The sequence below is a fragment of the Pinus tabuliformis genome, chromosome 1_2 (genome assembly GCF_031772625.1).
Source record: "Pinus tabuliformis cultivar Carrire ecotype Pingquan chromosome 1_2, CPIR1, whole genome shotgun sequence".
NCBI classification, from domain to species: Eukaryota; Viridiplantae; Streptophyta; class Pinopsida; order Pinales; family Pinaceae; genus Pinus; species Pinus tabuliformis.
Genome location: NC_142298.1, coordinates 1,920,584 through 1,944,852, shown reverse-complemented (window position 1 = coordinate 1,944,852; position 24,269 = coordinate 1,920,584).

Here is a 24,269-nt window from a genome sequence, read left to right as displayed (position 1 = left end):
GGATCTCATCCTCCTTGTCTTTCAGTATTATGTGATAAGTGGAAAGGGCTCTGGTGAAATCTCTCCAAGCTCGGTGCCATTGAACAAGAATATTTAAATCCTGTGACCACATCCAACTCTGACCCTAGATTGTGGTATTCTCCAGATCAAAAATATTGTTAATGGTGAAATTGCCTTGATCTACCAAAAAATCCACCAGGTTTGGGGGGAAGTAAATGCTGACCATTGCTACCAGACCATTGGTTTAGACCAATTTAAACCTATGTTCTTGAGCCAATTTTCCATGTAAGACTAGAACCAATGATGTGAAATGTGTCTAGAATGGATTTCCATATCATGGAGACATTGATTCAGCTCTTGTTCTATAGACATATCCATTATCCCCCCCCATAGACTTATCCATTATGTCACAGTGAGTAGATGAATATATTTCTATGTGACCACTTGAGTACATAAGCTATTAGTAAAAAGTAATCTCCAACCACTCTTGGTAGCAAGGGCTTAAGAGAAGAAAAAGAGATTTTTGATACCCCATATTCCCCATTTTTTGGGCAGGCAACCTTGTCCCATCTGACCCATGCAAAGGTTATTCCATCCTTTTTCCCTCTCCATAAAAAACCGTAGCAACATTTTTGAATTCTATTTAAGATACCTTTAGGGATCCAAGAAAATGACATTCAATAAACATGGATGGCTTGTAATATAGACTTGATTAGGACAAGTCTACTAGACCGTGATAACCACCTGTAACTCCACGAGTTAAGCCTTTTTTCAATTCTAGAAATTAACCACATCCATTCAACTTTCTTATTGCCATTTGTAGCGGCCACAACCACCCTCCAAAATTTTTCCATAGCCTGTTTTGGAGCCTCCCTACCAACCTTGCACAACACTTTGTCTTACTTCGTCAAGTACTCAAGCTTCAGTGCTTTCCTCACACAAAGGGAGCCTGTCGAACACAGTCGATCCATTCCACTCACAGGGTGCTTACCCAGACTTGGTCCAACTACAGGCTGAGCAACTATCCCCTAAAAATTGCGCATTCTTAGAGGGAAACTAGTAGTTCCCTCCAGGAATTGTGCAATCCTCTGTATCAACCTGTTGGTCTCCAGGATTGTGCAATCTTGCCAGCCAACCCTCCCAGTAGAGATTGCACAATTTTTCCCACCATCAGGTAGTTCAGCCCAAGATTTACGCAAATCTGGGCAGCAGTCAGCTGCTGGGCCCAAAAGTTGTGCAATCCCCTTGGATAATCAGACCATATTATAGTTAGGAATGCACATTTTTCCCAAGAAATTGAGCACTGGCATGCATGGATAGTCCGGCTGACCAATTCCACTGGGGACCGAGGAAACTTGACTTGCATGCATGCATGACTTGATCTTCCCAGAATAGCAAGATGAAACATGAAAAAGGTATCCCATGGTTCAAGGAGATATTTTTAGCAGCCGGGGTTACATGAAAAATTCTTTTAGAAGTTCCCTCCAAGTGTCGCTTTTTCCTAGATTTGTGGCATGTGCGTCTTGAGGCCAAACTTATTTATTCGGCGCATCAAAGCTCATTCATTCACATCGATCTTGGAGCTCTAACATCCCACATCACATCCAGGACTCTTTGACACATCCAGCTTAGCTAATCACATGTAAGTGGCCTTAACTTGTCTTTTTTAGCATTTCTATCCCTTTTTATGTATTCGCTTGTGTGAGTGCTATTTTCTTGATTTATTTGAATGCATGTTGTCATATATATATATATATATATATATATATATATTCTAGCTTTTCCTAGCTCTGTTTCAATTTTTGTTTTTATCTCACTACTGTTGCATGCATGAAACTGTTTTGCACGGACGTTTGCCCAACTAGAGAACGACCTTACCCACATGCATGTTGATCTGTTTTCTCAATCTTCAACTCATGTTTTGCATGCATTGTTTATCACTTCTTCTATCACTTAGTGTTGCCATGCATTTCATTGACTTACTTTCTTTCAGTTGCTCGTCGGCGAGTCGGGCCAACCTTGACCTGGTCTCTACCTTCACCAAGGCTGCATTGAGCAATCTGGAGAAGTAAGGCTCACCTTCCTCTCCATATTTTCACATTCTGGCCCAAAACTAACCTCTTGGATTGAATTGTGCATTTCTGGACGTTTGTGGCTACTTGGACCAAAAAATTGCGCAAAACTGTCCCTCAGCCAGCAGTCTGTCCCAACAGGAATCGCTCATTGTGCAATCCTTGCAGCAAACTATCCAACTAAATTGCACATTTTTTAGAGCCAATAACCAGTTCAACTCCACAGTCAGTCTAGGTCGACTTTTGTGCAGTTCTAGCAGCTAGTCACTCAGCCTTCAAATGAAATTTGCACAATCTTGCTCATTAGTTCCCTAGGTATGTGCTGTGACCTTCCACAGATTTTCTTTGTTTTCATTCACATATTTCTTGCCATGCATGCTGCTTGTTTCTAGATATTTCAGGTGTTCATATGTCTTAATAGATTCTAAGAGAACAAGATCCCAGGATGCTAATGGTGTTGCAGTTGGAACAACAGTTGAACAGGTGTCCTCTAGCATGCAGATCTACGAAGATACAAAGCTATATCTAGACAAGTACATCAAACTGAAGTGGAAAGAGATGAATGAAACATTTTCAGGTACTTTTGGGGAAGACCTTGAAGACTGTTAGGTGTACATGAACATTCATAAGTCTGACCTGTACCAGATTGCATGCAGATACCCCATGTTCCCATGTGCGGATATGATTCATTGGATCGTCTTCCACACTGACCACGAAACGATGACCTTGAGCAGTGTCAGTGGGAAGAATATTGCAACCTTCTGGTCATGAGACTATGATGAGATGTATAAGATGGATAAGCCCATGACTGTCATGACCCCTCCATTTAACTTGCCCAACAACAGAAGCCGCTCCAGAGATATTCTGAAGGATTGGGTAAAGGAACCAACTCGTTTCAAGATGACCCCTAACCAGATCTATAAGACAAAGATATTGAGGAAGGCATACCAATACTTGGTCATATTCACATGTCGAATGAGTGGCCAAGAAAGCACTGAGACCTTCCCTCAGAGTTGGGTGGTCACACTGGACCAACTGGCTAGAGAAGGAAGACCATGCAACTAGTCTGACATACTAGCTCATCAGCTGAAGGAGCAAGTCACGAAGGTTCGATAGTCGTTCGAAGGCATGCATGCAGAGATTTATAAATTTGCCTACATTCTACATGTAGTTTGTGCCCAACATGAGTTCCCGGGCTTAGAGTGGGCATGGTCACCGGCGGAGACTGTTGTGAGCACATATTTCAAGCTATTCTCCGAGTGCAGCTTCAGAGGAGTGATCAAACGATTGTCTGACCATCTTGTCACCCCAATGTACAAGTTGATATTTGAACAGGATCCACCCTGCATGTCAGAAGAAGCGATGAAGGCATTTTTAGGTATTATAGATTGGTATGCCTCACTAGACGGCACGTTCATCCGAGTGTTCAGTGCGGAGAAGCCTCTACATGTTCTGCCAAATTTTTCTTTCGATGTGTTGGTCATGCAGGAAGTAGCGTATCATATCTCAATAGGATTAATAGCTAGGCTGTAGCGGAAGAAGAAGGCACCTTGGCCCACTCTTCCATTGTGGATCGGGTTATATGAGATCAAGAGCATCAAGCAAGCGGATGTCAAAGCTGAACAAATGAAGAAGTGCTTGTTTGACTTCCAAAGCTTCAACCCATATGACTCACATTGCATTGTTAGGGATCACTGCATGAGAGTTCAGTTTGATTGGATCCATGGGGCATTTCATCAGGCTGAGGAAGACTCATGGAGGTATTGTTACCATCATTCCAGACCCAATGAACAGGCTAGTTTTGCTGTATAATGGTTAGAACGGCAGCATGAAGCATCACCACGGAAAATACCAACAACACTAGTAGTAGCAGCAACAGCAGAGGCAAAAGAACCAAGCATACCTGTGCATGACAAAGGGAAGAGAAAGATTATCGACCGCATGGAGGAGGAAGAAAGCTGCAAGTTTTGAGTAGATCCACTTGTAGAACAAGTGGCTATGGCTATTCAACATAAGAAGCAACAACGCGAAAATAAAATCACATGAAGGCAGAGAGATAAGAAGAAAATGGAAGAAATAGAGAAGGAGTGCATGAGCTGAGGGAGAAACTCTAGAAAGACAAGATCTACGCCAACCAAATAAGAAAGTGCAGCAGCAACATATTCAGCAGGGGGCACATCATGTGCAGACAGATGAAGCAACACCCATACAAGTATTTGATTCTTCTGAATAGCTGGCATCATGCGAAAAGGGTGAGCCCTTGCAGGGGCAAGATTTTGCTCATGATATAGAATAGGCTTTCAAATAGTTAAATGCAGACATGAAGCAACCCGAATTGGAACAAGACACTGACTTCATGCCTCACCACAGAGAGGTCGACTCGCTCGCTGCAATGCATCCATATGATGAGCAAGTCTCGAATGACCGAGTATGCACTGAGATCCTTAGTGGTCAGTCAGAAGCAGAGATGCGTGATAACTCCTTTGATGAATCTCAACATAGAGTTGTGCACCCTGACAGAGTACCAACTCCGGAGGACTGAACATCCCCTGAGCAAGTTGAAGAACAAGTGATCATGACCGATGTGCACAAGGACCCAACTACTTTGGCTGATGCAACTAGAGTGTATGCCGAAGCCACTAGCTCCAGTGTTCACTTCCTCATAGTTGAGAATGAGTGAATGGCGAAGGAAATTTAGGTGGCCAAGCAGGGAGGAGACTTGGCGATAATGTCCGCCCGAGATGAACTGAAGAAGGCAATAGTGGAGGAAGTGTTTTCCTTGGACACGGTTATGCGGGCATTGTACTCCAAGTTTAGTACCATGCATCAAGCAGTCGTTCATCTTCACGGATGGCAGCATCCATGTGTGAGAAGAGCTCGCATCTTGAAGAACATACATGCTGCCATTGATAACATGTGAGCATGGATGATGAAGTATAAAGGATCCCCACTTCATTTTCCCAAGATGATGAAGGCCAATGCGGTTGAGCTACAAGCACATATCCGGAGTCAGATCCAGAACTATGAAGACCTACCGCAATTCATCATTGGCATACAGGCTTTCCATGCACGAGTATTCAAGAGCATGGAGGATGTTGTGCACACATATGCAATTCCATCACTTGTGACTCTCACCCAAGAGAAGACCAAGAAGCATGTCTAATAGGAGCTTGACTCATACTTCGATGAGTTGATGCGCATTACCACTCGTCCAGACTTGCCTATCAATGCAGACATCATGCGCAAGTATGTTGCTGGTCCGACCACATTGAGGGCATTGTTGCGCATTCTTTTAGATGAGTTGGATGGAGGAGCCCAAGCAGTGCACCCACATGCCATGGAGGCAAGGTTCAGGTTCTAGACGGATGTCACAGCGGAGCACACAGACACTATCAGAGACTAACAATATTGCCACCAATATGTCACTATTGATCAGCATGAGGATGTAGAGTAGTTGGACTTCTATAGTTGTCTAAGTCAGATTGGTGTCTAGTTTGGCTTGATCAAGCCATTGTTCACATGGGTATATGTGCTTTGTATTGTTGAGTCATGTCAAGTGTAATTCAAGTCTCAAGAGTGAATGTAACAATCATAGAGTAGGTGAAGAGTCACGAGGGTAGTTGAACAGTCACAAAGGGGAATGTTAAGGGTCACCCGACCCTTTGCTATAAATAGTCCCTCATAACTCATTGCATAGGATTTTGGTGAACCAAGCTTCTACTAATATTATCTTGAAGAAGACTTGGACAATATTATAACACACCTTGGCTTCTCCACTGCATGGAGATAGTACATCTCTTTAGAGGAGCAGATGGATGTGGCTGTAACTTTCTACTCATAAGGCTAGCAGGTTTACATGGTGTATTGCATGATTGTGACTTACACTTCTTTAGATAATAAAATCCAGCACATTTTCATGCATATGTTGTTATTGTAGTTGGACTGCTCCGGTTTCATTAATGATATATGTTGTTTAACTTACGTACTTATGTATGAACTGATTCACATGGAATTATATGAATCTTGTTGTTAATGCGTTGCATATGTTGTTAATGTTGTCACCATCTGTGTCGATTGCTCTATCGGACACTAGACAAAACTTTCTCTGAACCTTGTTATATCAACCGTCACACTCGTCTTGGACTAATCCATGAGTGTTTTTCAAGTTATCTTACCTTGTATGTTAGGACTGCCGCATCCGTGTCCACTTCTCTACCGGAAGCTGTGCATGTCCTTTGTGTGGTGTGTTCCTAGCAGAGTTGGGAATGATCCCTTTCAACCTAGAACTCACCTTCACCTTCCTCTCCCATTTGAATTCTTGGAACCTCTCATACTCATTCCTTGACTCAATGCATCAGACACACCCTTGCTATTGAGAGAGTTATCTTACTTTCCTCTGTGCAACATCGCGGTCAAGGCATTACCTTACAACCCACTGCTGGGACTCCTACACCAAACGGTCTGAGGTCTAATTGGGACTTCTTACCGGGGAGATCCCCTTGACATGTTGGCAGGTCCAACACCGTCAACATTTTTGGCGCTAGAAGGAGGGCTTGATGACAAGAAGTGTCCTCTCATCCAGTTTTGAACCTTTGCATATCTTTCATGGAATCTTGCATTCTTCTTCCCCCGAGGTGTTTTTTGAATTGTGAAGATGTCTCCATCTCAGGGAAGCTTTTCAATCTCTTGTCCACTCACACGTATGATGGTGAAGGCGAAGTGGCATGGCCAAAGCACTTACATAACTTCCTTTCCATGATTTATGAGGAAGATGAGTTTACTGATGAACAAGCCAGTCTGCTGCTTACATTCACACTTTGCGAATCCCCATTTCATTGGGTGCTCAGCCTATCAGCTGACACCATGCATTCATGTCAGCACTTCTGTGATCTTAATGAAGACATGTTCCATCATTTTGATCCAGAACATCTTGACCGGAAACTGTTACAACAACGGAGGGCTTTGCATGAATCTGTTATTTATTTTTGGCAGCACTTCCGTGACTTACAGTTTCAAGATCCGAAGATCCAGATGAAATTTTCTTATCTCTGGGATTGGTTCGATTACTACCTTAAGAAATCTTCCCATCCCAAGAGAAAGCTTGATGTCAAACCTTGCACAACCTTCTTCGTTGATGGAACTGCCCAATCCCATGTGGGAGCAGGAACCGTCTCAATGGACTGTCCACCTCCCTTTCATTCAACAGTTCCACCATTACCCAATCATGTTTAGGATCATGTTCACACATATGTTCATTCTTCACACCCTCCCAACATCACTCCACTTAATTTTCGCGCAGATTTGTTTGTTAGTCCTTCAAGTTCTCATATGCATTCTTTTCTTCGACCTCCTTCTTCGCACCCAGGTGTTCCTCCGGATGATGCTGTCTTGTGTTTGTCCATTTTTGACTCATCACTTATTGTGAACGAGGAGAAAACCACTTACAGAGTTAGTGTTTCACAACCAACATGTGTTGTCATTCATGAAGAGTATGAGTGGGAGCTTGAACATCAACACTTAGTGAAGGATGACTCCCTTCCATCTGAGCCCCATCTGTTCCTTCTTAGCTTCTTTGTTGAACCTTCCATCCATGATTTTGTATGTGTGTCTTCATCTACGGATGCACCCATTATCGATCACTTGCAAGACTCATCGGATGCTAGTCTATCATTAGACAACGGAGAGGATAAGTTATTCATTGAAGATCCACTTGATCCTTCGTCTGTCTTTTCTGGAAACACAGAGGATGAGTTAGTTCGCTTTTCATCTAGCCCTCTATTTGATTCATCTGATTATGAGGATGCCAAAGAATTCATTGATTTTTCTGATCGTGGTGGTCGTGATCCATTTGTTTCCAATTTTGATCACAATGACGAATCTATCGCAGTTGATCTTTTGAAACCACCGGTTTATGATGATATACCTAATGATGAAGTTGAGACACCCAAGAATGTCGAGCCACTTCAGCCCAAGCTGATGGTTATGTCAGGCCCTCGCTCTCTTGGGGTTAGTCTCACTTCCGATCATGAAACTGTTTAATCACCCAAGGCTCCTCATCACTCATTTGTATGCATTGAAGATCCGTCTCACACACAAATCACACTTCCTCCACTCGAACTACACGATCCCATTGCTCATGCATTGGAGGATTCTTACATTGCAAGCGCTCGTGCGCTATGCAAGTTATCTTTGTTTCTTTCATTTGCTTGCATGTCTCAGTTGAGAGTGTGATTTTGATTCACAGTTGCATGTAGTGTCACACAACACCATGATAAGTCCACAAACTGTCTGTCATGCACATGCACTCACTTATGTCCTGTGGGAACTTTGAAACATGAAGTGTGGCTGTCTTCACTGTCATATATTTCTTGTATGCTGGCCTTCACAACTAGGTTACTCATGAACCAAGCCTTCACTCACATGAGTCTACCAATGCGCCGATGGCTGCATTGAAAGTATCACTTCACGTGATCAGGCCCATGCACCATTAGTGTAGGAGTAGGAGTAGTGTTTACTTTCAGTTGTTTGCTTACATGCTTGTTTACTTTCATTCTTTTTTTGGTTGCTTTACTCTCATTTTTTCTTCTACTTTTGATTTTCTTTGTTGTTTGTTTCGTTCGTTCGTAGGTTAGTTTGCATGAAACCATTTGTGACTCATAAAACGAGATGGGTAAAGTACAAGAGGGTTTATACAAATATCGCTACTTGGTTATCTATCATCCTGAATAGATATGATGATCTTGTTACTCTTAGTCTATGATACGTCGAAGGAAAATGCATACTCTTCGAAGTGAACCTTGTTATAAACACAACGCTTACGCGCTAACTAGTGTCACCTTGTCTAGTCGATTGTTTTTGGGTTAACCCTTGTCAGCTCAGTCAAGTAGAGTAAGGTAAGGGGGAAAACCTTAACAAACACATCAGAGATATAAACTACTTCTCTGCTGGAACAACCTCCTCTGCTCTCAATAAGTCTGGATCCCTCTTTCGCCTCTGAAATGAATAAGTGCTATGCACAATGAAAATGAAAAAAATGAAAACAAATAAAAATTCAAAAAAATTCAAAATAAAAAAAAATGAATAAGTTGAAAGAAGAGAAAGGCTTCCTGCACAAGGAGGTGATGCAAGTAACTCCGCCGGGGTACTGACCAGGCTTGCTAGCAGCATAGCCATGCTTGTGTTCCTATGTGACTCCACCGGGGTACCGTCTAGGCTTGCTGGGAGAGAAGCAACACCAGAGATGAAACTAAGACCCTGACGACTATAGTGCATGTGCGCCTATATACCCCTCAACCCCAATTGAAACAACTGTGTTTCCTTGGCTTGGAATGTGTGTTAATCGACCAAGAGTCTGGTAGATGCTACATCTTAAAATCAAGTTAGTGTGAAACCAATATGAGCTAAGAACTGAACAATACTTCCGTAGGTGTTAGACTTGATTTTCAAGAACAAGGTCTATGCAGAGAGCTAGAGTTCTACCCTTGTGTCACCAAGTGTTGTAGCGGCTACAACCACCCTCCAAAATTTTACCTTAGCCTATTTTGGAGCCTCCCTACCAACCTTACACAACACTTTGTCTTGCTTCATCAAGTATGTTGAGCTAATTTATTAACACAAATTAACACCAGTATTCATTATCACTCCAGGTTTGTAAAACTTGGAGGCAAGTCCACAGTATATGGATATCAGATATAGCCAAGCTTAGAAGATGAATTTTGAAGAACTAAATAAGTACATGTTACAAATATAAGTCTATATTAACAATTTCTAACTCACTTTTTCAATGTAACAAAGATGAAGTGGCTTTCAACTTAAGAGATCCATTTGTGTCCTTCTCTCTCAATTATCACTTAATGAATAGAAATCAGAAATCATGAATTAACAATAGCTTAAGATGCATAAATCAACAATGAAGGAGACTCTTAACTTAAGAGATATTTGGGAATTTTTCATCACAATTCATTCATCATTATGCTATCATTTGAAAACTAAAAATACATAAGAAAAATTGCTTGCATGTAACAAAGGAGAATTCTAGTTTTGATCTATCAATTCAATAGAAGGAGAATTCAACTTGAACACTTTGTTGTCCCATCTTACTAAAGTGATAAAAAAACTAAAATTCAATAATATAAATCATCACACATTAGTTCATAAGAAAATCCGAAACAAAGCAAATAAACAAATTCTAAAGTAACCAGTTCATAGAAAATTAAGCTAATCTAAAAATGAAGTGTACTTAGCTTGGAGTGGGGGCCCTCCATACTTACTTTGCACACTTGAGATTGATATTAAATGTTGAAACTTCAGTCACTCATCCACATCAATGAAAAGCAAAATTAAAGTAGAACATGTTCTTCAAATTAATCTCCAAAATCCAAATGTCTCAGCATAAAATTATACAAAAATTACATATCATAAGCCTTCAAAGTCTTGGCTTAAATAGAAGTTTATGAAACAAACTGATCTAAAGTCTCTCTAACAATCATATCTATCCATATACATCTATCTAAGTCGAATTCATTCAATCCATCCCAAGGAATATGGATAATCCCATGAAATCACGAAATTGCCGTATTTCCTAGAGATTTTCTAGGTGACTAGTCATGTTTGACTAGCCTTGACCGAGCCTAATAAAGCTTGTTTTGACCGAACCACATGGAATTAGTTTAGTCCTAGTTCCAAATCTTTCCATCCATGCATCTAACTCAAGCCCAAGTGTCTTGCAAACATGTCATCCACATAGCTATTACGAGAATTTCTGATTCTGTCAAAATTTGCACTTGAAATCAAATTTTCATAAAAACTTTAGAAATTGCAAAATTAAAATTAAATACCTGAATATGCATGAAATACATCAAAATGGGATGGATATAATGGAAAATAGATGGAAAATATAAGGATTAAGTAAGTTTCCTCAAGCAAAAATAGACCAAAATTGAGGGCCAACATCTCCCCCTTGCTGATCGTCAAGCATGTCCTCATGCTTGCTGCTTCCTTTTGGATCTTCTTACCCCTACTGTGCATGCTGTTCCGGACCCTGATGCCTCTTGCTGTGCTACTTCTAACAAATAGTCCATCCCTGTGTCATGTTCTTCTCTATACAAAGTAGCCTTAACCTTCTATTTTTCATATTTACCTTTCCACATGTTCTTTTCCTTGAGCCATTTGAATGCCTGCTTGCAAATTAGATCATTCTTCCTTTTTAATTTTCCTATTTCTTCAGTTAACTTTTCATTCTCTTTAACCAACTTGGCATTATTATTTTTACTTGCTTTGTTTTCCTTTTTCAAATGCTTTTCCAAAATCTTGTTTATTTCAAGTTGGTCTGTTAATTCTCTAATTTTTCTCAAGTGTAATTCCTTTTCAAGCTCCTGTGTGTTTTTCACAAATGATGTTGCTGCCACATCATCAAAATAAGAATCTTTCTCTAATGCTTCTTTCTCAATAATATCCTCTGCCTGTTTCTCTGTTGAACATGTGTCCACAATTTTCACTTCTTTGTCCCTGCTACTTGTTTCAACTAGGCTCTTCTTCCTAAACCTCCTAGGAATGGACATGATGGATGTTTCATTTTCAATCATGACTGTGTTGGTTTGCTTCTTAGCTCTAGTTTTGGGATAAAAAGGTGAACTCATCATACCCTTGGTTTCCTGCTCTACTTTGTTTTATTCTTCAATGACCTGTTCCTTATACTGATTTTGGTTCAAAAACTCCTCCAAATCATCCACTGAGTTTTTACTTGATATTCTACCAAAATTTTTATCAACCCCTGATGATAAACTTGTGCTTATTTTGGCTTTTTTTCATTTTTGGCTGATTCTATCATCTTTAGGAGGCTTCGAAAGAGGAAATATGGTAGGTTTATCTTGACCTCTCCTTTAATGTGTTGAAGGAGTCTAATATGATACATATGTGCCACACTGTATCCCCTATCACAAGTGAGGAATTTTTGAATAATCAAAACCAATTCTCCCCATGGTTCATTGATCCACTCCTTGGGTATACCTTTGGCCTTGTCAAAGGTTCCCTTTCTATTTTTCTCAAGAAATAAATTCCATGTTTTCTCCTTGAAATGCAAATCCTTATGATAATTCTCTCCTATCATTGGAAGGTTCAATGCTTGTGAAATAAATTTCAGAGTCATGGGAATTATTATGTTTCCTACTCTTGTTTTTTCCTATGTGTAATTGCTTACAAATTGTCTTGTTATTCCCTCATTGTGGCCATTAAATCTTTGCAAGAAGCCTATGAGCCCTGCCTGATATAACTTCTCTATTGTTTCCTTCTTCCAGTTTTCTATTTGAAATCTTGGCTCTATCCTGGTTGTCATAGTCTCTGTAAACCATTGGATATAGGCTTTTGCTGTCATTAACTTCATCTTTAATAATGACAAATAACAAGCATTGATTCATAAAAATCTTTTCTGGTTCAGTTCATAGAAGCTTACCTTTTCCTTTGATGCTCTCTTAAAACAATTAAATCAATCTATTTCGGCCTCTGTCTCTTTCTTTGCAGCAATACTGTCTCTGTTTCAATACCCTGTTCTGTTCATGCAATCAAACATTCTTCTTTATACACCTCTGTAAAAAATTGAACTCTGTTTTGTAATGGAAATATATAAAAAAAAAGATCATGTTACCAATTTCTCCCATAATCTCCTGCTATCAAACTCAGACTAGTTTTTTTATTCACTGAGTTTTACTGTGTATACATTGACATGAAACACTTCACTGCTGTAATCAACGAATTGCAAACCCTGTACTCTGTTTTTATTGATCATTTCCATTATATAATCAAACTAAAACTCGGTTTTTTTATCACACTGTCTGATCATAAATAAAAATGAACAAGTGTAGTTGTAAACTTGGCTGGCTATACATTTTACAAAGGCTACACGTTTCAAAACTACACAAAATTCCTCATTTCATGCAATCAAAATTTATTAAGAGACTCTGTTTCAGAATTTCGTGGAAGATTTGTCTCTCTCAGCCGAGTTTTGTTTCGTTTTCCTCCTTCCTATAGTTAACAAAACGTTCATAATCTTGAAGCTATGTCACAATCCCATTAAACCCACTACCTGTGCATTAAACTTCACTTATAAACACTTCGTTTTAGCTGCAAACTTGGCGATTTTATAGAGTATACCTGACTGCTGTTGAAGTGTTGTAATCCCTTGATTCGTGGCCCACTTAACTGCGTTCCATATCGTTTCTTAGCCCATTTAACTGCGTTTTGAACGCCCCTGTTTGGTGACTGGTGGCATAAACAAAAAAATTCATAAATGACAGACAATCTTATTGAAATATTTCAGCGAAAAGGATCCCGATATTTCCTCTGCAATCCACATCGTATTAAATAAACGAATCAGATTTTACTTACCTCAGTTCTCTACGAGATTCTTGATAACTGACTCCACTTCCTCCGTCGACTTATCCTTCTTATCTCTCCAAGTCCTCAGCGCTCTATTTCTACCTTCACTTCCTCTGTCAAAACGTTTTACTTCCCTCAACTGCTGGCCAATGGCATCTACCATCTTCCTGAGCCTCTCAACGGCTGTGATGGCAACAAATTTACGGTTCTGAGCTTCAACAATGGTGGAGCTCTTCTCTGTTGAACACACAAGGTTTATTTTTTTGTTGTTTCAAAATGTTTTGACCATTTCACTTATTTGGTTGCTGTCCTTTTGACTGGTATGCCGTGTATAATCTTCATTGGAAAATGCCCTCGTGGCCGTCCCTTTGACCAGATGCCGTGCATATACCATCGAACTGATAAATGGAACCGTTTGTAATTATTTGCACCGTGCTGTCGACACCATATGGTTTATTATTTCTACGTTTGCATTCAAATTTTTTTATTATGATTTTAGCTCAGGTTATGCTTGATTCATTTGAAGCCATCCTTCAATCTAGTCGTGGCTGTCCTCCTGCATACCAACTCACCATACCTTTGACTATTGTATATATTGTTTGTTGCCACGTTGCTTGCATGAATGCCGGTCATTCATTATGTTTTTCGTTGGGTTTGCAATGCATTACCACCGGGCTGCTATGATGACCATACTCCATCGTATTATCATAAGGCTTGGTATGATAACCTTGCACCATCACGTTGTATTTCCATAAGGTTTGCTATGATAATATCCTTACACCATCGTATTACCATATTGCTTGCCATCATATCGTATTCCATTTGCCATTATAACTTTACACCATCCATATATTGCCAATAGCATTTCTTTTTATGCGCTATGATAAGGTTAATACATAAATCATTTTGATTTATATGTTTTGCAATATATTTCATAATGCACATATCTCTTATATCTCTTATGTTTTGCAATGTATCACTTTAATTTTAAAATGACCATTTAGGTCATGTTTAAAATTATCTCCATAGTACTAATGTTTGATTTGTTTGTGCAGGTTTCAACTCATTGCATCCTTTTTAATCCCTTTTTCTTTGAGGAAAAATACTTAGGGTTATGGAATGTTAGGGTCATGGAATTAAATATAGGATGTACATAGAATTAGGTATAGGGTAAATGTAGAATGTAAATGTAGGATATACATAGGATAATGGGTATAAAATAATGGGTATAGGATGAAGGTAATGTAATGAATATGCATTCAGGTACTAATCTTAATTTTAACAAGCTCTAAAAATTTCTAAAAAAAATTCGAATTTGCAAGAGAAAAATTTTGTACTCACAATACTTGTACTTCCCTGACAATATTGGATGATGTCTTCTGCTCCTTGACAATATTGGATGAGGTCTTCTGATCAAATGTCTTAGATAGATTGAATCATAGAATTTATTTCTGCCTTCTGTTCTAGCATTCTTCATTGATTCTGGTTCTTTGATTGCTGATGTCGTTCAGGTCCCTCTGCAATTGATTCATAATAACTCAGGTCCCAACTGTCATGCACATTTTTATGCAATATGTACATGTTTTTTCTAACATTTCAGGTTCCCAACTGACATTGGTTTCAAAAATATTTTAGGTCCCAACTGACATTGGTTTCAAAAATATTTTAGGTCCCAACTACAAACAATACAAGTTCCGCCGTCAATTTAGCTGCACAACCAAGTTTCTTGTGCAACCTTCCCCCTTGCGTATCTGAAGACTTGTCCTCAAGTCATGTTTCTTTGGAGGATTTCTACAAAACAAAGCTGTTGTAAAAGTAGAACAAGAAGTTGTGAATTCATATAGTCTAAAACGAGTTGGTTTTCCTCTATTAATTCTTGTTTTCTTGGTGCCAGTTGCCTGGTTTTCACTAGCAAACTTATTTTGTTTTGTTTTGTTTTTACATACATACATACATACATACATACATACATACATATATATATATATATATTTATTTTATTCCTCTAGAGTACTGGAAGGTACATGGCTATGTTGTTCCATTACTTCCAGATCTATCTCTTGTATCAGTTGTTTTGTAAATTATTCTTTGTTGATAGGCTTAAACTTTAAACCTATGTCCATTTACCAAAAATGATGTAGATTCTTGATCAATTTTTTTGATTTGAACAACTCCGTTGTCAAAGATTTCCTCTATCTCATATGGCCCTAACCAATGTGTTGTGAACTTGGCCTTGAAATCTTTGAATTTGGAGTCAAACAGTAATGCCCAGTCTCCTTTGTTGAATGTTTTGTTCTTGATGAATCTATCGTGCCATTTCATTCTTTGCTACTGTACCAATGTTGTGTGTTCTATTGCCTGCTGTCGATGTTCATCCAGTTGGTTTAATTCCATTATCCGCTGCTGTTGTGCTTCAGATAGTTCTAGTCCTAGTTCTGCTGCCAACTTAAATGTGTGTATCTGAAATTCTATGGGCAGTAAGACTTCTTTTCCATACACTAATTCGTATTGAATAAACCCAGTTGTGTTTTTCCATGTTATTCTGTATGCCCATAGTGCATCTCTTAACTTTTCTGACCAGTCCTTCCTATTCAACTGTACTGTTTTTGTCATTATGTTTTCTAGGACTTTATTTGTTGCTTCGACTTGTCCGTTTGCCTGAGGATGATATGGTGTTGATTTCTGGTGCTTTATCTTATACTTTTCCGTAAGATCCCGAACAAGTTTTGAAGTAAACTGTGCTCCCTGATCAGTTACAATCTGTCTAGGCACGCCAAATCTCACAAATATTTCCTCAAAGAGGAAGGTGACCACTGTATTTTCTATTGCCTTTGTGACTGCTTTTGCTTCCACCCATTTAGTTACATAATCTATACATACCAAGATGTACTTCTTTCCATTTGATGGTGGATTTATTGGTCCCACAAAATCTAGAGCCCATTGCTCAAATGGTTCTATGAGAACTTGTGGTTTAAGTGGCATCTCATCTGATACTATTGGTCTCCCTATTCTTTGGCAACTGTCACATCTCTTGACATAAGCCTTGGAGTCTTTGAAGATTGTTGGCCAGTAGTAGCCCAATTGCAGCACCTTATAGGCTATTCACTTGTCTGCAAAATGACCACCACACGGTTCATCATGACATGCTTTCAAGATTTCTAATATCTCATCTTCTCTCACACATTTTCTTATTATTAAATCTGAACTAGTATAAAATAGATCACCATTTACCCAACTATATCTAGAGCTTTCTCTAATGATCTTTCGTTTTTGTTTCTTTGAAAACTGAGATGGAAAATTTTCAGAGGATAGATAGTTTGCCATGTCTGCAAACCATGGTGTTTTTACTTTTATTGAAAACAAATGTTTATCTGGAAAGTTATCTGCAACAGGATTTGGATCATTGGGTGTATGTAATCTTGAAAGAAAATCAGCCACTTGATTGTCTTTCCCTGGTCGATCTTGAATTGTAATGTTAAATTCTTGCATTAACAGTAACCATCTTGTTATTCTTCCATTTGTGATTGATTTGTTCATTAAGTATTTGATTGCTGAATGGTCTGTATGAATGAATACTTGGTATCCTGTTATGTAATGCCTGAATTTGTTCACTGCATGTACTACAACTAACATTTCTTTTTCTGTGACTGTGTAGTTCAATTCTGTAGGTGTTAAGTTTTTGCTTATGAAGTATATAGCATAATTGAACAGGTTTTCCTTCTGTCCAAGCGATGCACCTATAGCAGTATCAGATGCATCCATTGAAATATGAAATGGCAAAGACCAGTTTGGTCCTCAAAGGATGGGTGCAATTGATAGTTTTTCTTTCAATATCTGAAATGCATTTTGACAATGATTTGTCCATTGGAATTCAACATCCTTTGCTAACAACTTGAATAGAGGTTGGGCTATTTTACTAAAGTTTTCTATGAACCTCCTATAGTAGCCTGCATAACCCAAGAAACTTCTTACCTCTTTTTGAGTTGTAGGTGGCATTAAATTCACAATGACTTCTATTTTAGCTGGATCCACCTTAATTCCTAATGAGGAAATATGGTGTCCCAAGACTATCCCTTCTGTTAACATCATGTAGCATTTTTCATTACTCAGGGACAGATTTGTCTCTATGCATCATTTTAAAACTTTCTCAAGATTGTTTAAGCAATCGTCATATGTGTTTCCATATACCGTGAAATCATCCATATAGACTTCTACACATTCATGGATTAGATCAGCAAATATTGCAAGCACTGCTCTTTGGAAAGTTGCAGGTGCATTACATAGTCCAAATGGAAAAACATTATATGCATAAGTTCCCCATGGGCAAGTAAATGTTGTTTTGTCCTAGTCTTCTATTGCTATTCTAATCTGATTATACCCACTAAACCCATCTAGGAAAGAGAAAAATTTCTTCCCAGCTAATGAGTCTAGAACCTGGTCAATGAATGGTAGCGGAAAATGATATTTTAATGTTGCTTTGTTCAATTCCCAGTAATCTACACATATTCTCCACTTCCCATTTTTCTTTGGTACAATTACCAATGGAGAAACCCATTGACTATCTGAAATAGGATAGATGAACCCAACTTTAAGTAGTTTCTGTAGCTCTTCCTTCACTATTTCTTTCATCATGGGATTCATTTGTCTTTGAGGTTGTCTTACTGGTTTAAACTATTCATCTGTATAGATGTGGTGAATACATGTGTTGGGATGAATTCCTTGCATATATGTATAATCCCAGGAAAAAGATTTTGAATATTTTTGTAATAATGCTATTACCTCTTGTTCTTGTGACGATTGTAAATGGTTACCAATGTTCAAATGTTTTCCCGGATATATCTCAATTGTTTTTGTTGTTGAATTAGAAATTGTGTTTACATGAAATTTTTTTGTAAAGGATTCTTGCAAGGATTGGATTGTACAAGTTTCCTGAAAACATTGATTCAAAAGATTACTTGCAGCTTCATATTGAATCTCTCTAAGCTGCTCTAAAATATTTGGTTCTGAGATGAAAAGATCCATTAAATCTTCATTCTCTTCTTCTTCTCTAAGATCAAATACTTGATTGATACTTAGAACTGATTTAGTTTGCTGTTGTTCTTGTTCCTCAAGCATTGATTCTAAAGAAGGTGATTGTGCAGGAGAATAAAGTGTAATGTGTTTCCTCTCATCTCCATGTGCAATAATCATACTTCCAAATCTGCATCCTATAAAGGCATCAACGATGGCTAACCATGGTCTGCCTAAGATTAGAGGATGTCCTCCCTGTTGGAAATAATACTAAGAGGGGGGTGAATCAGTATTATCAAGTCAAATATTCCATTTTTCAATTCCAGATCATATACGCTACTTCAGTTAGTGAAAACCACGTATATACGCAACTATGTAGAAGGAAACCCACATATACCATGCAAACTTATAATTTACTTAATCTTACAGATGTTGATTATTAATCTGTGTATCAGAATCAAATAAACAGTAACCAGAAACAACAAAATAGAGCAGAAGATAATCACACACAAGAACACAAGATATAAGGTGGAAACCCAATGTGGGTGAAAACCACCTGCTGCAATTCGTCTCTATCTTCCATTTAATTAGAAACTTCTTTTTACAATGATTCTGTACTGGTGCAGTCCTTTACCAGTACGCAGGCTGCAACCTGCTGAGAGCTACAACCCTCTCTCGTTCTCCAGCTTCTCCTGGAAGGGAGCTACAACCCCCTTAGCTCTTGTACTAGCCAATATACTAGTACGTAGGTGCTGGCCTACAGAAGGCTACAACCTTCTCTTTCTTCCAGGGACCACGTTTCATAAATTTTCAGACTGCATCCATGAACATCAATCAATCATCAAGAATTTCTGCATCAAACAATCTCCTTTTCACCAATTAGAACTGAATCAAGTAGAAACTTCTCTAACAGCTATACCCAAAACACAGTAACGGTAACGACACACCAAATTCTGAACCCAGAACACTGCAATAATAAATAGAAGCTACTAGAACACAAATCAAGAGATATATGCTACTTCAATAACCAAAAACCTGCGTGCATACGCTTCTGTGTTTAGACCAACCTACGTATATGCTGTTTTTACTCACAAAACTAGCATGTATACGCGCCTTTGCTTCACTGAACCTGCGTACAGATCTATAAAGGATAATTCACTCTTTCAAATATTCAGACATTAATTAACCTAGATTTATAGATCAATCATGTGCCACATATAATGGATCAAAATCATACAAATATACTATTATTCAAGCCTTAAGATTATGACCCATCAATAAAACTTATCCTTCTCTTTGCGCTCAGGTTCCTCCTTCATTCAAATCCAGATCTGCACCATAACCCAATTACCAATATTCTAGATCTAGCCCTTTATCAGATATTCAATTAATTCAGATGATCCTTTGCCAAATGATCTCCTTCCTCTTTTATAGTCTTAGGCCTTTCACAATACCACGGTCCAAAACCATAATAAAACAATACCATGGACCCAATACCAAGGACTAAATAGCACGGACCAAAAGTAAGTTCTCCAACATATACGTGCTTTTCTTTGTGTGAAAGTGCGTGTATATGCATACGCGACTTTGTAACGTATAACCCGCGTGTATACGCGTCTTCGTCTAGCTGAAACTGCGTATATGTCTTTTCCTTCATTCTGAAAGCCTGAACTGAGATCTGTTACCAGAGAGAGTTGCCATCAAGGACAACACCTGTGCCATAGCTCCAAACCTATGCCATAATGCCAACAATCTCCCCCTTTGGACTTGATGGCAACCCCAAGATCCTCAAAGTCATTCTCCCCCTTTGACATCAAGGGCAAAGGGTTGTGCTACCCCTAAGTACATGCTGAAATCTCTGCTCTGCTGTGCTGACCATGCTCCCCCTGACTGTAGGCAAGATCTGCAAAAAGATGTTCTTCAAGAAGAACCATGACTTATACATCATAAAAGACCTTCCTATGACCAAAAGACTCTATACATACATCCATTACCCAACCAAGTGGGGATCATCCACCCAACCAAGTGGGGATATATCAACCAAGTACATTACATCATTCATCCCAGGCATAGTGGGGAAACCAAAATAGGTCGTTACATGACCTTGACACCATAAAAGAGATACATGACATAGAGACGGAATATCTTTAGCAAGACTTATGAAAGTCATCAATAATTGATATCAGCAGCATCTATCAATCACTATTCAGATCAACAACCATGTTTTTCTTTTGTTCTCCCTCTGCATTTGTTCCACCTGAAACCAACAACAGCTGTGAACTTGAACCAAAAGCTTCTAAGATAATTCCAACAATGCATTATTAGAAGTTTATCTGCTCCCCTTGAACCTGTGCCAGATGGTCTCTGTCAGACCCATACCAGACTATCTTCAACCAGAGCCTGTCCCTCCTGATATACATCAAGCCTCCATATACCCGACTGTATCTATATAAACAGGCGTATGTACGCGGATCCTCTTCAACCAACTCGCGTACAACCACTTTTCTCTGAAACAGACAAGTTTTAACACCAGGATGAAGCATCAACTACTCCCAGCTTTTGTCTGAGGTATTCAAATGTTTCCCTGGGCAGTGGTTTGGTGAGTATATCAACAACTTGTTCCTTAGAGGGAACATATTCCAACTTGACCTTTTGTTCAAGCACTTGTTCTCAGAGGAAATGATATTTGATAGGTATGTGCTTGGTCTTTGAATGCATAACTGGGTTCTTTGAAATGCTGATTGCACTTGTATTATCACATAAGATGGAGATAGGTGGTGTACAAGTGATTTGAAAATCCTACAAGGTTTGCATCATCCAAAGGAGTTGAGTGCAACAGGATGCAGCAGCCACATATTCTGCTTCAGCTGTAGATAGAGCAACCGAACTTTGTTTCTTGCTGAACCAAGATACTAATCTTGAACCCATAAAGAATGCACCACCACTTGTGCTCTTTCCGTCATCCATGCTTCCAGCCTAATCTGCATCTGTATAAGCATGAAGAGTGAGGTCTGTATCTCTCGGATACCATAAGCCATAGTTTTGAGTTCCTTGAAGATACTTGAAGATTCTCTTCACTGCCTGAAGATGAGTTTCCTTTGGATTTGCTTGAAATCTTCCAACCATTCCCACTGCATGCATGATGTCTGGTCGGGTACCTGTCAAATAAAGCAGACTTCCAATCATGGATCTATAGGTTGGTTGATGCACTGCTTCTGATTCATCATTTGCACTGAGGCTGCATCCTGTAACCATAGGGGTACATACTAGTTTCGAATCTTCCACGCCATATTTCTTGAATATCTGCTTGAGATACTTGGTTTGAGACAAAAAGGTACCACCTTCATTTTGTTGGATTTGTAGACCAAGAAAATATGTCAGCTCTACAAGTAATGAAATTTCGAATTCTTTCTGCATTACCAAGGAAAAGTTTTGACTCATAGCTTCTTCATTGCTGCCAAAGATAATATCATCTACAAACACAACAAGTATTAACAATTTGTCATTTTCAATTTTTATATAAAGATTGCTATCTGCTGATCCTTTTGAAAAATCTTGTTGATGAAGGTATTTGTCCAAACGGTAGTGCCAAGCCCTTGGAGCCTGTTTAAGACCATAGAGAGACTTTTTTAGTCTGCATACAAGCTTTGGATCATTCCCAAGAATGAAACCATCTGGTTGATCAATGTACACTTCTTCTTCCAAGTCTCCATTTAGAAAGGGTGATTTCACGTCCATTTGAAATACTTTGAACTTCTGAAAGCTAGAGAGAGCAAGGAACATTCTGATGGCCTCAAGTCTAGCAATGGGAGCAAAAGTTTCTTCAAAGTCTATTCCTTCTTGTTGAGCATGACCTTTACAAACAAGTCTGGCCTTGTTTCTAATAACTTCCCCTTTTTCATTCATCTTGTTTTTAAAGATCCATTTTGTCCCTATGACATTCTTATCTTTTGGTCTAGGAACCAACTCCCAAGTCTTATTCTTTTCGATATGTTCAAGTTCTTCATTCATTGCCTTGACCCAACATTCATCTTTGCATGCCTCTTTTACATTTTGTGGTTCAGTGGAGGAGAGCAATGCCAAATAGCTTGAGGCTTCTGCAATTGTTCTTCTTGTTTGTATCCCTGCCTCTTTTTGCCCCAAAATTTGAGATTCTGGATGATTCTTCTGAACGTACTTGAATGGAGTCTTATCTTCTATCCTTATCTGTTATTCTGGTGCCTCTTGAGCTTCTTCTTCGTCATAAGTCTGATTTGATGTTGAAGGATAGTCCTCATCATCTTCGAAATCTTCAGAATTCACTTGTCTAGGAATGTTTCCTTCTTCATCAACTACCACATCAATACTTTCAACAACTTTTCTAAGCCTTTTATTGTAACACTTGTAAGCTTTGCTGTGGGGAGAGTAACCAGGGAGAATTCCTTCATCTGCTCTAGGTTCAAACTTGCCAAGATTTTCATCAGTATTTTTGATACAGCATTTGCTTCCAAAAATTTTGAAATATTTTATCGAAGGAGTTTCACCATACCAGAGCTCATGAGGAGTTTGAGTGCTGTTAACCCGGACATTTGTCTTGTTGAGAATAACAACTACGACAAATGCAGCTTCACCCCAGAAGGTTGCGGGAGTTCCAAACTCATCAAGCATAGCACGAGCCATTTGTTGAACTGTTTTGTTCATCCTTTCCACTACATTTTGCTGAGGAGTCCTAGCTGTAGAGAATTCCCTTCTTATTCCATGTTCTTCACAAAAATCGAAAAATTCATTCGAGGTAAATTCTCCTCCTCGATCAGACCTGAGGCATTTGATTCTGTGATATGATTCGTTCTCCACCAAGGTTTTGAATGATTTGAACTTTTCAAAGGCTTCGTCTTTGTGCTTCATAAGTCCTATCCAACACATCCTGGAATAGTCATCAATGAATAATATAAAGTATTCTTCTCCTCGAGGTGACCTTTTCCTAGATGGACCACATACGTCAGTATGGACAAGTTCAAGTGGCCTGCTGGCTGATCCTTCCTTCTCAGGGAAGTTAGTTCTAGTTTTCTTACCAAATTGACATGATTTTCATATTGTATTGTCTGGGATTCTGATGTCTGGAAGACCACGAACTGCCTGGTATTTGCATGCTTTCCTTATCTGTGAGAAGCTAAGATGCCCCAATCTTCTATGCCATAGCCAATGTTCATCATCCTTGCTTAGATAGCATTGAGGTTTTCCTTCTTTGAATATGTATAAATTATTTGGAGTTCTTTCGCCTTTGATCGCTATTTTTCCTGTATCAAGATCAGGAACACTACATCCATTTGATCGAAATATTACCTCAGTTCCTTGATCACACATCCTGACACTTAATAGATTATGCTTTAAGCCATCAACATACATGACATTTATAGCTTTGACCCTTTCTTTCAACTGAACCGAACCTTTACCTTTTATGAGAGCAGGGGTGTCATTTCCAAAAGAGACCTTCTTTTCCTTCTTTAAGGCACTATATGACTAAAGTTTTTCTTTATCACCGGTCATATGTTTCGAACATCCACTGTTGATGTACCATTGATTTTCTTGCCCTTCCGCATATAGGGCTATACCACATCTTTCTGGTTGTGGTTCTTTTATTCTCCATGATTTGGCACTTGAGGCTTGCTCCTTCTGAGTTGTCTGCCGAAACCTGCTCCTGCATTCAGAATCTTCATGATCGAAATTGTTACAAATAGAACATTCTATTTCATTTTCAAGAGTAGAGAAGTTATTGTAGGTTCTTTTCATGATCCTAGTCATACTCCTCTATTTATGAGCTTCTCTAGTCATGAT